Consider the following 17,070-nt stretch of genomic DNA (forward strand, 5'->3'; position numbering starts at 1 on the left):
GGCGGATCGAGTGAAAAGATATCCACCTACATGTACATACATGTATGTGTAGCGTAGAATTAATTACGCGCAACTGTTAATGTTTCGTTAGATTATCATTATTAAATTTGTAATCCGAAACACACTTGCGAATTTTAATGCTAACGAGACCTTTGGCAAATTCTAGCGTCAAATAAACTGTACTAAAAGATCCTTTGTTTCATAAAAAGCGCGCGAAAATTATGCAGACATGTAGAACGTCGTTTGGAAAGTTTGGGTGTATTTTGTGTTGTATAAATACATGAACATCACGTCAGGCGTAAATCGTGTGTTCAGTGGGGAAAAAAAAACGCCCCGATTAGACGTTATTTCATCATCTCTATAAATAGTTACGAATGCCAAAATGTATTTGATACTTAAGGAAATATCGAGAATGTTTGTGTATCTTAAATATTTACCAGCATTTGCTTTAAAACTGGAATATACGGGATTTTTGGGTAATTAGTAGCGATATTAACTGTATAATATGAACAAAATAAAACGTGTTTATATACGCATATTCAAACAATAGTAATAATGAGCTGATAATTAACAAAACAACAAATACGTCGTCACCGTCTCGATTATTGATGTGGTTTCAAACTGCTAATTTTCTCAGCTTAAATATAAAAGCAAAATCAACATGCAATTAATTTATAAATCCACCATATGCTGGAGCCTTGACCACTTGTATGTGTGAAAACATAATTACGTGACCTTGTTTATGTGTGAAATACATACACTACAGGCGGGAAACAAACTTAATTGGCCAGACACATTAACTATGCTTACATGTATATGCTAATACAATCCGCGCACAATACATTTATTATGATTTTAATTATTATTATAATTGTTCTTTCAAAATTTCAAAACTACATGTAACTAATCATTTTTAAATAATTGTTTAATTCATGATGCGCATCGACTCTGCATCATGTCGCAGATCGCGGCATGCCTCGGCGGACAGATGCAAAGTTTCGCGGCGAAATGCGACCGCATACTGACACGGCTTCAACGACTGACGCGGCATCGACTCGTTTCGCCTTGCTGCGGCGGATCGCAAAATACATTTGTTCCGCTTTGGCTGTACTGTACACATGCATGCCAAATATCAAGTTGCTATGTTCAATATTGCAATAGTTATGAAGAAGGTTAAAGTTTTGGTTAAAGTTTTGGGACACACACACACACACACACACACACACACTGACACATACAATGACAGACAGGCCAAAAACAATATACCCCCAATCTTTCGATCCGGGGGCATAAAAACAAGACAGCGATATCAAAACCTTCAAACCCTCATTACCATCATTATCATCATAACTATGATTCACATTTATCTTGTACAGTCATGAAAACAACCACCACTTCGTTCAAACCCTATAATCAACCAATGACGTGCCATAAGCCTATTATTGAAATCATATACTCATTATAATTGTATGATTAACAAAAGTCATTGTCATCCTGAAAGCAACGTGAAAACAAATTCCACTATTATCAATATCATATTTATCTTAACATGATACTGATATGAAAACAGCATTAAGCTACATGTACCTAACCCATTAAATGATATAAGCGAAGACTTGCAAAAATGATCTCATTCCATATAAGCGACCAGCATAGCTCCATTCCACACTTTGGTAAGGAGCTATATCTTATTTTGCTAGCTAAAGAAGGAAAAACAAGATGTGTTTGTGAAACACAATGTCCCCCTAAATAACGTTTGACCTTGTAGGATGACCTTGACCTTGACCCTTCACCACTCAAAATGTGCAGCACCTTGAGATACACACGCATTTCAAATATAAAATTGCTAGCTTCAATATTGCAGAAGTGACATTACATGCGCAATTTTGACCCATATATTTGACCTTGAAAGATGACCTTGACCTTTCACCACTCAAAAAGTGCAGCTCCATGAGATACACATGCATGCCAAATATCAAGTTGCTATCTTCAATATTGCAAAAGTATTCATACAATAAGCGATTTGGGCCATATATATTTGACCTCTGACCTTGAAGGATGACCTTGACCTTTCACCACTCAAAATGTGCAGCTCCATGAGATACACATGCATGCCAAATATCAAGTAACTATCTTCAATATTGCAAAAGTAATCATAAAATAGGCGATTTGAGCCACATATATTTGACCTCTGACCTTGAAGGATGACCTTGACCTTTCACCACTCAAAAAGTGCAGCTCCATGAGATACACATGCATGCCAAATATCAAGTTGCTATCTTCAATATTGCAAAAGTATTCATAAAATGAGCGATTTTGGCCACATATATTTGACCTCTGACCTTGAAGGATGACCTTGACCTTTCACCACTCAAAATGTGCAGCTTCATGAGATACACATGCATGCCAAATATGAAGTTGCTATCTTCAATATAGCAAAAGTTATTGCAAAATGTTAAAGTTGGCGCAAACCAACCAACCAACCAACAGACCAAAGATGACCTTGACCTTTCACCACTCAAAATGTGCAGCTCCATGAGATACACATGCATGCCAAATATCAAGTTGCTATCTTCAATATTGCAAAAGTATTCATAAAATAAGCTATTTGGGCCACATATATTTGACCTCTGACCTTGAAGGATGACCTTGACCTTTCACCACTCAAAATGTGCAGCTCCATGGCATACACATGCATGCCAAATATCAGGTTGCTATCTTCAATATTGCAAAAGTATTCATAAAATAAGCGATTTGGGCCACATATATTTTACCTCTGACCTTGAAGGATGACCTTGACCTTTCACCACTCAAAAAGTGCAGCTCCATGAGATACACATGCATGCCAAATATCAAGTTGCTATCTTCAATATTGCAAAAGTATTCATAAAATGAGCGATTTTGGCCACATATTTGACCTCTGACCTTGAAGGATGACCTTGACCTTGACCTTTCACCACTCAAAATGTGCAGCTTCATGAGATACACATGCATGCCAAATATGAAGTTGCTATCTTCAATATAGCAAAGTTATTGCAAAATGTTAAAGTTGGCGCAAACCAACCAACCAACCAACCAACAGACCAACCAACAGACAGGGCAAAAACAATATGTCCCCCACTACTATAGTGGGGGGACATAAAAAGCCCTGCAGTATACTGTGAAGTATTTACCTATTTTATTTTATTTGAACAATATATTTAAAACTTTAGTAGCTTCTAAGTAACACACACAAACCTTGCACAGTTCAAATATTTTACAAAATATTTTCAATCAACATATTTAACAAATTTCATAAAAGGTAAAATGGCTATGAAATACCAGCTGACCAGAAATGATCACAGTCAATTAAAAGTTGTTTATATTCTGAAACATATTGATAACATTATTTATTCAATCATTCACATATACTATTCAAACCTTTATATGAACATTAATTACTAAGATTGCCAAATTAAACTACCAACAACAAGCCAACAAAATAAGCCCTACTGTCTTTTTTGCTTTTCCTGTAAGTTCCTGTTAAATTAAACTCAACTTGTATTCCGTCAAAATCAACAAAATTCAAATTGTTTGCAATCAAAATCAACAAGTTGGCACTTCAGATTATTTCACAGATACACACCCACTATGGTAACGATCGCATATCCATGTGCTAAAATCAAGTCAAACATTCTTGAACCACGATCAAATATCCATTTTGCCTATTGGATGATTTTCAGGCATTCCACAACAGTGTTAAATCATCAGTTTAAAACTGAATAAAAATATCTAGTTATCAGAATTTTCATCTCAAATGACATCGTGCCAACTTAAGCAAAAAATGTCATTAACTAGTGTGCCCTTGGGAATACCATTAAGCAGAGTACTTATATCTATAATAGATTTCTCACAACCATTTGCCAAGTTTATTAATTATCTTTAACAAAACAAATTGGATAAGTGTCTATAGATGGCTATACCCTGATTATGTAGAGCAGCCTTACAATTACAGGCTTCAATACTTAGCACTCGTAATTACAAACATTATTACAATTTTTTTTTTAAGGTCAAACTTATTTGCATGAGTTTAGTGTATTTGCTTTTAATGAAATCTTTTATTAATAAGAGATTCTTTATATTCACTCAGCCATACAAACCTATATAAAAATGTTTTGGTAGCAGTTACAATATTAGGGTGAGACTTTTTTGTGTCCTTCAGTGCTCACACTGGCCTTCAGAAAATAACAGCCATCATTTTTTCCTTAAAAAAAAAAATAGCCAAAACAGACGCGGACTTTTCCGCAAAATGGTACTGAAGGCAAAAAGAAACAAGAGCACCGCATTGCGGGTGCAGACCGCTCATCTATTTTCTTTTTAAAGGTGAAGGGACTCTCATTTTCAATCACAAAGGAGGGAGGGGTGGAGTGAAGAGGGGTGCATTGTGTGGGGGTGTGGACATTTATTACATTATGTTCCAAAAATGCAAAAAAAAGGAAAAAAAAAATCGGGGGGGTGGGGGGGGTGGTGGGGGGGTGGGGGGGGGTGGGGGTGGGGATTCTTGGGTGCGATGGATGGAGGGTATTTCAAACATAAAATAATAAAAATAAATATTTGTGTTTTTTAACAGTTTCAAAAAAAAATTGGGGGGGGGGGGGTGAGGTGGGGGGGTATAGTGTGAGGGTGTGGTGGTAATTTGTGAGATGATCTTACAAAAAAAAAAAAAAAATTAGGGGGGGGGATTTGGGTGGGGGGTGGGGGGAGGGGGGGTGGGATTCTTGGGTGCGATGGTTGGACGGTATTTCAAACATAAAATAATCAAAATAAATAGTTTTGTTTTTTAACCGTTTAAAAAAAAAAAAAATTGGGGAGGGGGGTGGGGTGGGGGGGGGGTATAGTGTGAGGGTGTGGTGGTCATTTGTGAGATCTTAAAAAAAAAACAAAAAAAAAAAATAGGGGGGGGGGGATTCGGGGGGGGGGGGGGGGCATGGGCGATGGTTTGGGTGGAGTCTATTGTGGTATGTCAGGTAAGAGTAGTTTTGTCAAAGTATCAATCAAATCTAATCATAAATAAAGAAGTTATGGCAATTTTAGCAAAATTTAATAATTTGACCTTGAGAGTCAAGGTCATTCAAAGGTCAAGGTAAATTCAACTTGCCAGGTAAAGTAACCTCATAATAGCATGAAAGTATTTGAAGTTTGAAAGCAATAGCCTTGATACTTAAGAAGTAAAGTGGATCGAAACACAAAATTTAACCATATATTCAAAGTTACTAAGTCAAAAAAGGGCCATAATTCCGTAAAAATGACATCCAGAGTTATGAAACTTGTCCTTTTACTGTACCCTTATGACAGTTTGCGAATGTTCCAAGTATGAAAGCAATATCTATGATACTTTAGGGGTAAAGTGGACCAAAACACAAAACTTAACCAAACTTTCAACTTTCTAAGTATAAAGGGCCCATAATTCCGTCCAAATGCCAGTCAGAGTTACATAACTTTGCCTGCACAGTCCCCTTACGATAGTTAATAAGTGTTGCAAGTATGAAAGCAATAGCTTTGATACTGTAGGAATAAAGTGGACCTAAACACAAAACATAACCAAATTTTCAATTTTCTAAGTATAAAAAGGGCCCATAATTCTGTCAAAATGCCAGTCAGAGTTACATTACTTTGCCTGCACAGTCCCCTTATGATAGTTAGTAAGTGTTTCAAGTATGAAAGCAATAGCTTTGATACTTAAGGAATAAAATGGACCTAAACACAAAACTTTACCAAAATTTTCAATTTTCTAAGTATAAAAAGGGCACATAATTCTGTCAAAATGCACGCCAGAGTTATCTAACTTTGCCTGCCCAGTCCCCTCATGATAGTAAGTAAGTGTACCAAGTTTGAATGCAATAGCATTGATACTTTCTGAAAAAAGTGGACCTAAACGCAAAACTTAACCAAAATTTTCAATTTTCTAAGTATAAAAAGGGCACATAATTCAGTCAAAATGCACGCCAGAGTTATCTAACTTTGCCTGCCCAGTCCCCTCATGATAGTTAGTAAGTGTACCAAGTTTGAATGCAATAGCATTGATACTTTCTGAGAAAAGTGGACCTAAACGCAAAACTTAACCGGACGCCAACGCCGACGCCAAGGTGATGACAATAGCTCATAATTTTTTTTCAAAAAATAGATGAGCTAAAAAACAATGAATCTCATTTTGTCTATGTGTTATCAAATGTATATCTATTGGATTTAAGTTCAAATATATACTTAAAAACAAGCATAATATCAGTGTCATTTTCTTATAAAAATATTATCATGGCTTTACAATAAAGAATACAATCAAGGTTGTGGGTGTGACTTAACAAACCAGACATCAGCTACAGTTACATACATATATACTTTAAAACAAAAAGATGAATACTTTTATTAAAGTACTTTTAATAAAATAAGAAAACTGCCCTTTCAAATTGTTAAATTTTTAAAGTCTGTCTAGGTGCAAGTTCTGGTTAGTACAATACAAAATATTGTCAACCAGACCATCCGTAACACCGCATTTGTATTCATCATTCTATAAAAATGTTATAAAGAACGCCGAAAGTAAATTAAAATCGACAAACCGTACCGTATCCGAAAACGACTGTCCCAAAACATGTCAAGATACCTATTTTGCACATGAAATAAAATATGCATATCGTTTGACTGCAGAAAATAAAAATCCGTAACCTTGCGAATACACAATCAATATGGGTTGAAATATTGTTTTAAATTGTTATACATAATTAAACATGCGTACGGTTTTCAGAAAGTAGAAAAAACGTGAATAATTGCAACATTGCAAAACTCAAATTTTTATACTACTTACCTTTGAGAAGTGTCAAATGTTTTTAACAATAATTAGTATTTTGAGCAACAAAAACACATGAATTATCGAAAATTGACAAAATCGGTTTCTTTATTACAAAGAAACATTAAAGCAGACAACAATTAGCGCCTGCTGACTTTAAAGCAATTACGTATCATTTGAGCAACGAAAACAAAATCATTAAAAAAAAAATGGAAATCATTATCACACATCAAGAAATGTTGAAGCAGACGACAAATAGCGGTAATGACGGGGATAATTAGTTGATGCTGATTTAATCAAGAAATGTTCAATGTAATCTAATTGCAGAAAAAAACAGCGTGAAAATACTAATTTATTACTATACCAGCCGACAATATTCGCGGCGATTTTAAGTAATGACGCTTAAATAATAATTGGCGAAAAAATAACGAAAATCTAACAGTTACCGATAATTGGTAAAGCACTGGGAGGTAAAAGACGTTTTTTTCCGAAATATATCACTTCTGTCAGACACCGATTCAGAAAAACGCTCTTGGCCACGATGTCACAGAAGTTATTGACGCGTGTATGACAATACACGGGGTCGAGTGTGTACACAGGTAATCTCATTATCCATTTTTCCTGCTTGATGGCCCGATTTACAGGCGTTTCGCATTCGCCGGAAAACTTGTAGAGGCAAATTTATTTTTGATGTACATGTAGGCCGATAAAATAATCGCCATTTTTTCTAGAGAATTTTAAGAAATAATAGCCAGTTGGATTAAATAATCGCCAATGGCGATAATGTCTGGCAGCAGCGTGAGCACTGGTCCTTTATTGGGTAGTGTAATGACAAGGATGACTTTGTTGTTTTGGCATTTTGTAAAAAGAAAAATCAGAAATAGCATGAAAGCAATTCGATTAACTTAGTAAGAACGAACACTTCTAGCAACATCTGTAAATTAAATGGACCTAGCACCTTTTTACTTTGTTGTGCAACTCACAAATGCATTTATCTATAAATAAAATATTTTACATTTAAGAAAACTCTTCCAACACAGACGATTCGCATTGATCAGTAAAATAATCTTTGAAAACATTATTAATTTATTGTTGGAAGCACTTTAATGGAAGCTGTTGCACTGTGCTTCATAGATATTACAAATAAGTTTAATGTTCATAGCTGATCCTGTCTATTTTTCAATCATGTATTTTTATTATTTTTTTTTAGAGCTTAACAAATGTTGAGGATTATAACTATAGACTCTGCCTAGTTTGATTACATATGAGCCAATTTTTGCCGTCCAGCACTTTTTAGTTACATCTAAAAAAAACATGTAAAATATAAATTTCAATATTATCAATTAAGGTTATTTCTTGGATATATAAAACTTAAAAAAAAGGCACAAACCTATACAATTTTCAGTCAGACAATCATTATTTTTTATGAATGGTGACGTAACAGTTCGTGTGCAATATGTTACATCTTGAATTCAGATCTCAAACTGTTTTTACATAACTTGTGAAGGGTCTACAAATGTTTTTATACAAACAACGATGAGGTTGAAACGCCGTGATGAAGAATCAATGCCGTTTATTTCAACGAGAATATTTAAAAATTTCGTATACAAATCATGTTTGCTATGTGGCGTCCAATCTGTTACATCATTGACTTTTAACCAATATAAATAGTCTGTTTTTGCAAAATGCATTAACATATTTTTTTCTTCAATTTATTAAATCGTAGGCATTCCTTCAACTCAGCACTGAACAAAAAATTTGTGGTAAACACACCAGCCTAAAATTCACGAAATGTTGGACATCAAGCTATTTATGATGTAACCAAAAAGTGCTGGACGGAAAAACCGGGCTCATATAACTCAAATCATAACAGATGTACAAAACTTATTACAGTAGTTCTTGTAGACTTCAGCAGTACATATTCAAATCTTTATATATTGCCAATATTGAAATCTTAAATACAATAATCGGGCCCAGTTTTCATCCTTGACTTGACAACTTTCCATGACTTTTGCCTATATGGAGATTCTACTGTCACTCATGGTGGACAAAATAAGGATTAAGTATACATAGATTTTGAATGATTTCAGGTTGTTGTGGCATAATAAGGTTCGATTTCAGGCCTTTTTCTGGCATATCTAAGTGTCAAACAGCCCCTTTCCCAAAGCAAATTTTATAAAAACAAGGATATCAGTAAAACTGATGGATGCTCCCCAATCATGCTTTGTCGATGTATGGGTTAATTGTGTGGAAAAAAGTGGGACCTTGAGAAAATCTTATATTAGCCTCAGTGACCTTGACCCCAGTGACCTCAAACCTCATCAAAAGGTAGAGGTCCATGCAAGGTACCTACATGCCAAATATGAAAGAGATCAGTAAAGTATTGAAGGTGCTTTGAGAAACTGTAACAAAAGTGTGACGGAAAAATCTATTATTACCTTGGTGACCTTAACCCCAGTGACCTCAAACGTCAAAAAAAGGTAGAGGTCCATGCAAGGTACATGTATCTACATGCCAAATATGAAAGAGCTCGGTAAAGTATTGAAGGTGCTATGAGAAACTGTAACAAAAGTCTATTTTTAGCCTTGATGACCTTGACCCCAGTGACCTCAAACGTCATCAAAAGGTAGAGGTCCATGCAAGGTATCTACATGCCAAATATGAAAAAGATTGGTAAAATATTGAAGGTGCTATGAGAAACTGTACCAAAAGTGTGACCGTAATGAAGTATGGAAGTGCGGAAGGAAAAACTGGCAACTATATGCTCCCCATATATATATATGGGGAGCATAAAAAGTTCCCCAGATTTTTTCCAATAATAAAGAATAAATTGTTACAGGAAAAAGCTCTGTCTGATGAGTGTTATACCTCAATTTTATTTCAAATAAACCTACATACAGTACACTCCACGCGTTTTCCCCAAAAAACGCGCTCCCTCCGCGTGTTTTTTCTGCTAGTGAGTGTTCACGCGGTGTTGAGAGAGCGAGGTGAACTCGATAAAACGCTCCGCATTACGCTGCGTTCGCTAATTCAAGCGGCGTGTATTACTTTAGCCTAGTCGGTAAATGCAGACAATATCCGTTCTTATCAGTGACCGCCGCGCAACGCCGCGTTAGCAGTGTGCTACTGGGCATGCCAAAAAATAAAAACATTGTTATAATAAATTGTTTAAATACTGTAGTACATGTATAAAAAAGATAATTGTATAGAAAATTAATACGTATAAAAATTATGTTTTTTAATTCACAGGTACATCTACAATATGAATGAATATAAGACATTTGACAAATTAATATTTAAATCATAACACATATAAGACAAGAATAAATGTTCCGTAAAATTTCCAAATAAGAATAATAATTAGTAATCCGAAACACACTACGATTTTTAATGTTAACACGACGTTTACAAATGCTTCCAATATACATTCATCTTGTATATTTCCCGACAAAAGCGTGCGAAAATTATGCTGCAATGTACAAGGTATACTCCTGCAAAGCGTGCGTGTATCGATTTGTTTGATACAAACTTTATAGCGCAGAGAACATTGAATTTTGTTGATTTCCGTTAAAAGTTTTTTTGGTATTTTTTAACAAAATGATATCGCGAATAAGTTGATATTTCCTCCAAAATAATTTCAAATCATACACTCCGAATCTTTATCGTTACGGTATTTTAGTAGAGTAATTATTTTAACAGTAATTGTACTGTAAACTGATTAAAGAAGACATCTGGGTGGAACTGGATTTTAAGTGTTTGACGTTATGAAAACACGCAAAGCTTGTCTACTGACCTATTGTGTAGACTGCTGTCTGCGGTGTTTTGACAAAAGGGATTAACATGTGTGAATGTCACTCTGCCGATTTGGTCCATAATTACTGGTAAACATTGTTTTGAATGTCGACGCAACAAGAATACAACAGTGAATATTAAATGCAACTATCAACTCAATAGTTACCACCTTCTTTTAGCAATCAATGGAATAACCTAACTTCAAAGAGAAAATAAATGCATTAGCGAGCAGAGAATTGACTTTGTTCCGACAATTAAAACCATTTCTTATGCATTCGTTGAACGTGTTTACTTGAGTAAGTTATGCCTTTAGACAGGAAGCGGCTTTTCTTTGATTACGTCAAACTGTCAATTCACCCAGATTTGCGAGATTTTTAGGGTCCTTGGTCATTTGTTTACATGTAAAGTATAGAAAATCACCTACTAACATGAAAACTTTGGATTAAATTATCAAAATAAAAACAATGTTGCAAACTGTGTTTATATTAATTGGTAAGTATAAGTTAAAAGACGACGTTTTGTTTGTCGTAAATCAACGAGTTTTCTATACAACAACTACTTCTACAACCACGTCGGGATGGATTGTTATGCCGTATAACAAAGAAAACAAAGGTTATAAAAGTTTCTGTACTTTTACTTTCAGTTTCATCATTATGATCATTGTCATAACAAAATCATATATCAAAATATCGTATACAAACAATAATACAAATATTCGTACCTGCATCTCACGACTTTTCAAACCCTTTTAAAATGTTGATATTAATCTGAAGTAGTTAAAGTATCTTTTTAATTTTGATCTTTCTCCGTTTAAGCTGTATTCGAAAGTGAAACTTGTTTACGTTTGACCCCGCTATTTATACTAAAACCGTCGTGACGTCAATGACATGTGACGACCGTTAAAGTAAAAATACCTACCAATGAACGTCATACGAAATGGCGGATTTTAATGAATGAATAGGATGCAAGCGCGAACAACAATAATAAGTTAAATCGTTGACAAATACACAAGTTTAACAATGGTATGACTTTAAATAAATTAATAAGATATTTATCTTTAATGTTACATATAAATTCTTACTTTGATTATTATATTTAATGGAAACGAACCTTATTTAAATTACGCAATACAATAACAACTGGGTGGGGTAACGGCCTAGCAGGATCTATCTTGGTTGTTTGTTTTTTTTATTGTAAATATTATACTACATGTACATGTATGTACTTGTAATAAATGTAATTTTATTTGAAAATCAGGAAGTCAAACAAAATTAAATTGATCGTTATCTCGTAAAACGCGGAGTTTCCCCCGCGTTGCCAACACCGAGGGCCCCCGCGTCGGCTTATCAGTTTTGCCGATCGTTAACCACCGCGTCCAAAATCATGCAAACGCCGCGTATGGCGGGATTTTCTTAATCTCCCTCCAGGTCAATCACAGCGGAGGGAAATTGGGGAAAACGCGTGGAGTGTACTGTACTATATTAGTTTAAATGATAACATTCTGTTATAATGTTATTAAAATTTGAATCATACTAAAGAGTAAAATTGAAGTAGTTTTTCCCAAATCAGTCTACTTTTTGCGTGAAAAAAATCCCAATCTTGATTACTTGTAAAATTTGCAACATCTCAATGTTTAATACCCAAATAATTACGAAAGCGAATTCTTAAAAGGTTATAATGAGAAATACACAAAATATATAAATAAGTTTTTGTTGGTAACATAATTTTTATTTGGAAATATCCATCAGCATATGAGTATAATATAATTCATGAGACTTTACCTTGCCATTTATTTTCTTGGCTTTTTAACTCCTTTGTAATTTTGAAACAATAATGAGCCACCATTAGAACACAATTCTTGCGGGGCCAAGTGAAGGCATAAGCATTGTTTTTTCTCACCCTCATGGGAATGGGGCCAGATCCTTTAAGATTTGGAAATATAGCGCCCTTTTGACTAAAATTGGGAAATTAATGTTGTTGATTTTATGCTTACAAATACTTTAAATTGATAATAAAAGTGATTCCAATATTATTTTTTCTTAGGTTCAACTTATATAGCTGGATTTGGAGATTAACAACATGTTTAGACTTTAATATTAAACAAACAAACAAAATTTGGAAACCTTTAATTGGGATTTATTAGGTCACATTTGAGACAAGGGCTGTTTGTAAAACATGCATGCCCCCCATATGGGCTGTCAGTTGTAGTGGCAGCCGTTGTGTGAATATGTTTTTTGTCACTGTGACCTTGACCTTTGACCTAGTGACCTGAAAATCAATAGGGGTCATCTGCCAGTCATGATCAATGTACCTATGAAGTTTCATGATCCTATGCGTAAGCTTTCTTGAGTTATCATCCGGAAACCATTTTACTGTGTCAAGTAACCGTGACCTTGACCTTTGACCTAGTGACCTGAAAATCAATAGGGGTCATCTGCGAGTCATGATCAATGCACAATGTACCTATGAAGTTTCATGATCCTAGGCGTAAGCGTTCTTGAGTTATCATACGGAAACCATTTTACTGGTTCGAGTCACTGTGACCTTGACCTTTGACCCAGTGACCTGAAAATCAATAGGGGTCATGCAAAAGACAAAAAAATCTTACCGGACATGAGGTCCTATAACTTTTAAAATTTACAGGACCTCACCAGATTTTATCGGACCTTGTTTTTCTTTAACCAAACACAAGAGAATACCTTTTATAGAATTTACTTTTATCATTATTTCGTTCGCAATGTTAAACCATTCAAAATACAGTAATAAAACAACTAAATGTAGACCAGTTCTTTTTAACACTGGATACAATGTGAATGATCAATGCAAAAACAAACCACATTACAAGTTCACATCATAACGTCACTATTTTATGCATGTAAATTCACTATGAATCGTATTCGGAATCTGTTTCATCCGAGTCCAACTGCTTTTCCGCACATCCTGTAAAGGAATATTTAAACATTCAAAAGAAATTAAGAACAAGAAATTTAAATCATGTAAATTGATGCTTAAGTTTTATGTTATAATAATCAGTCAAACATGATAAATAATTTGTTTTTGTTATATTTTTTGTGTCAGTTAATAATGATTAAAAGCTTATTACCTTCTTCCTCAACATCAGAGCCTTGGCCATCACAACTAAGTTAAAGAGAGACACCGTCTTGAATATGTTAGCCTTCTGTGACCATGAGGTTTCATAGCATCACCCTAAAATAAGTATAATAGGATTATATGTCATGCATTTAACCTCTGAACATTTGGTATAAAGTAAAAATTTGGAAAATAAAATACCACATTAACAGCTTAATCGTCATACCAGCCACTTCTCAACAGCAGGCTCAGGATTAAAATCCTTTATAGCTGGCAGGGGTTGAAGAATCCACTCGACCGCTCGCATATGCGAGTGAAGTTAACGGTCGGGCGAGTAAAATTTGTTAAATACTCGACCGACCGGACGAGTGCTGTTTTTCAAGTTTAGAAATATAAATTCAGTTCCAGAACTCCTTCCACATCGATACCAATTGCGAACAATTTTTCGAACTAACAAAATATACGTTTAGTACACAAAGAAACTGCACTTTCGTTTTGACAATGAAAAATGACGTCACGGGCACAGTAAAATAATTCTCGAAATTGGCTGCGCTCTTTTCGTCGTTGTCAGTGCTCTTAGCTAATCGATTAAAAGTGAATAAAACTGTTAAATATATTGCAGTCCTTTTCGGTTACTCCTTTCTCCATAGATTCAACAAGAATAGGGCTAATCTATTTGACTGTTCAGGGGTCATTATCAAAGTGGTGTGAAACGCTGATCACTGTAAGAAGTGGTAACATGATGGTGGCCATATCTAATTACAAGATATTGGTGTAGAATGCTGAGAATTCAGAGGGTTAAACATTGCTCACACACTAAATGAATAATTTGATTGTAGAAAAATACAGGGGCATGCATTTTAATAGGTATCAAAGAGTTAATATTAATTAACTAAAGCACATTTTAATAAAGAGCATCGTGCTTGTATTTGAATGATGGATTAAAATATAAAGAACAGATCAGAACTTGTACATAGTTTATTATTGAATTGAACAACATATTAATTAATGTTAATTAAACTATGTTATGGAAAGTATATATATACACACTTGGGGACTTTTCTAACGCATCACTTTTCAAACTTGAATATCTAAGTTATGAGTAAAGATATTGATTTAAAATTTTACATACGATCATTTAACTATATTCTATGCAAGCTCACGATAAAATCATTCATCCGTGACGAATGGACGCTTTAGCACGTGGGGTAGGTGTGGTTCCATATTTTTGCACGTGGAAATGTTGAAACGCGATTTAATTCTAGTTTTATTTCAATTGAATTAATTTAAGTGGGTTCTTACACAAGGAAAACATAAAATTAATTTACAAAACAATATAGCTCGTATGAATTTTCAGGAGCGCAATCGCGCACTTTGCATTTTACAGACTACCTTTCCCACTTGCTAAAGCGTCCGATCGTCACGGATGAATGATTTTATCGTAAGCTCGCACATATGGTAGTCAAATGATCACATATGCAATAAAAATATTTACTCATTACTGAGATATGTAAGATTTAAAAGTATTGCGTTAGAAAAATCACCAAGTGTAGTAAAAGGCGATATACATGTTATTCCAATTTAATTTCAATGTCATAATTCTAGGTAAGTTTTTACACATGAAAAACATAACATTAATTAAAGATAAACAATATGGCTCGTATGAATATTCAGGAGCGAAACGGCTCAATCGGCATGTTGCAAGCCGGTCAGTTATTAATACATGTAAGTTTATGCGTTTTACTTTTCACATTGTTATTATTTAAAGTTGTACGAGTTTGCGAATTTGACTTTTGAAGTGACGTATTTAATTTGTTAAGTTTTATATTTTGTTGTTTTTCAATTTCAATTAAATTTCCAGGAATAATCAGATACATGTATGTGTTGAATTATTCTTGGTCCAAATTTCAACACAAGCCGTTCAAATTTAAGGGAGCTATAATATTGATCTGATTAGGTGATGCGTTAGAAAAGTCTCCAAGTGTATGCGAACAGTATGTAATGATCTCAGAGCATAATTATAATTATGTTATATATTATCAAATTATTCAGAAGAAACAAATGAATATTCCTTATTTTTTCAATGTACAGCTATTAATGTTCATATAAACAAGTTTAAATCGCATAAATAGTATGCCACATAAACTTTATAGAATTCTTGTCAATTTATAATAGAAATTTATAATTTTTATAGAATGATAAGCTGCTATATACATGTATATTTAGTACTGTCATGATTGTAACCCAAACTTTTCTAGCAAGGAAATTTCATGGAAAAAACATAAATTTTTACTCCAAATACTTCACCTTTGTAATTCACATAACAAATGTTCACATAATATACATACCGGGTAACTATCTTACTAATTGTAAATTAAAAAACAATTTTTTTAACAATCAACTTTACAGGAATTATCAACATGAGTATCCAGCATGATATTTGCTAGTGGAGTGTTGAACTGGTCTTAAATTATTTAATTAAATGAATTAATGAGATGTAGTCTCCTGTGGTTGATACATATTAAATACCAAAATGTCATCAACATGAATTTTCCAGATATAACACCTGGGTTCATTTATTATCGCCAAGCAGGTTGTTGTCAGCCTGACAGGGGAGTGTGCTTTATGACCACAGAACAGTTCACACTCATTAGTTCTGCTGATAAGCCGATGGCTAAAATCTAGCCGTCCTTGGAGTAACTTGGTAGGGGTGATTGGTCATTCTGTGAATTTCAATGTAAATATCAATAAAACAATAATACATCACGGTTAATTATAATACTTCTTATATTAAATTAAAAATAAACAGAAAAAATAATTATTAATAAACATAATAATTCCGAATTTTGTGATCAGAAGCCTTAGGCAAAATTTACCATATTGTAACCGTTTGTCAATCAAGCGTGTCTTTCAGTAAAAGTTCGTCTGAAATATTAAAATGGAAAAGGGTTCTATTTTAAAATATCTGCAAACAGGTGGCGACAGGGAACAGAAAGAATTAGAAAGGTTGTCAAAACAAGGCGGAAAAAATTGAGAAAAGGAAAGAGGTGCAGAAAACGTAAGGAAAGCAAATATAATCCATCAGATAATGTAGTTAATTTGTTCGCAGTTTAGTGTCACTATGTAAAGTAGGTTTAAAAGGTTCTGGTTGATCATAACAATAAATATAGATATCTATTTTTTTAATGCAGGGCGAGTAGATTAAAGTGAAGGGCGAGTAAATTGTCAGGCCTACTCGCCCTGCAGGGCAAGTGGCTCTGGAAAAATTCTTCAACCCCTGGCTGGGGAACACAGTTAGCCCCGTCAAAATAACGTAGCAATGAAAATGACATCCTGAGTAGGAGTCTGACAGTGACACACTTAACAGC

At 34.3% G+C, this 17,070-nt stretch overlaps 1 protein-coding gene across 6 annotated transcripts in view; it reads right to left on the minus strand.

Moving 5' to 3' along the window:
- LOC127842884 (probable tRNA(His) guanylyltransferase) overlaps positions 1 to 17,070 on the minus strand; it is a 56,531-nt gene that overhangs the window by 28,894 nt on the left and 10,567 nt on the right. The window contains exon 1 of one of the 6 annotated variants that reach the window (XM_052372653.1): positions 11,334 to 11,493. The exons of 3 other annotated variants lie outside the window; for them this stretch is intronic. The gene's annotated coding sequence lies outside the window, so the exon portion shown is untranslated. Of the gene's footprint in view, positions 1 to 6,598; positions 6,702 to 11,333; positions 11,494 to 17,070 lie in introns of those variants that run through there. 2 more of the 6 variants (XM_052372660.1, XM_052372655.1) reach the window with 2 other exon arrangements.

Source organism: Dreissena polymorpha, chromosome 8, assembly GCF_020536995.1.
Source record: "Dreissena polymorpha isolate Duluth1 chromosome 8, UMN_Dpol_1.0, whole genome shotgun sequence".
In the NCBI taxonomy this organism is placed as follows: Eukaryota; Metazoa; Mollusca; class Bivalvia; order Myida; family Dreissenidae; genus Dreissena; species Dreissena polymorpha.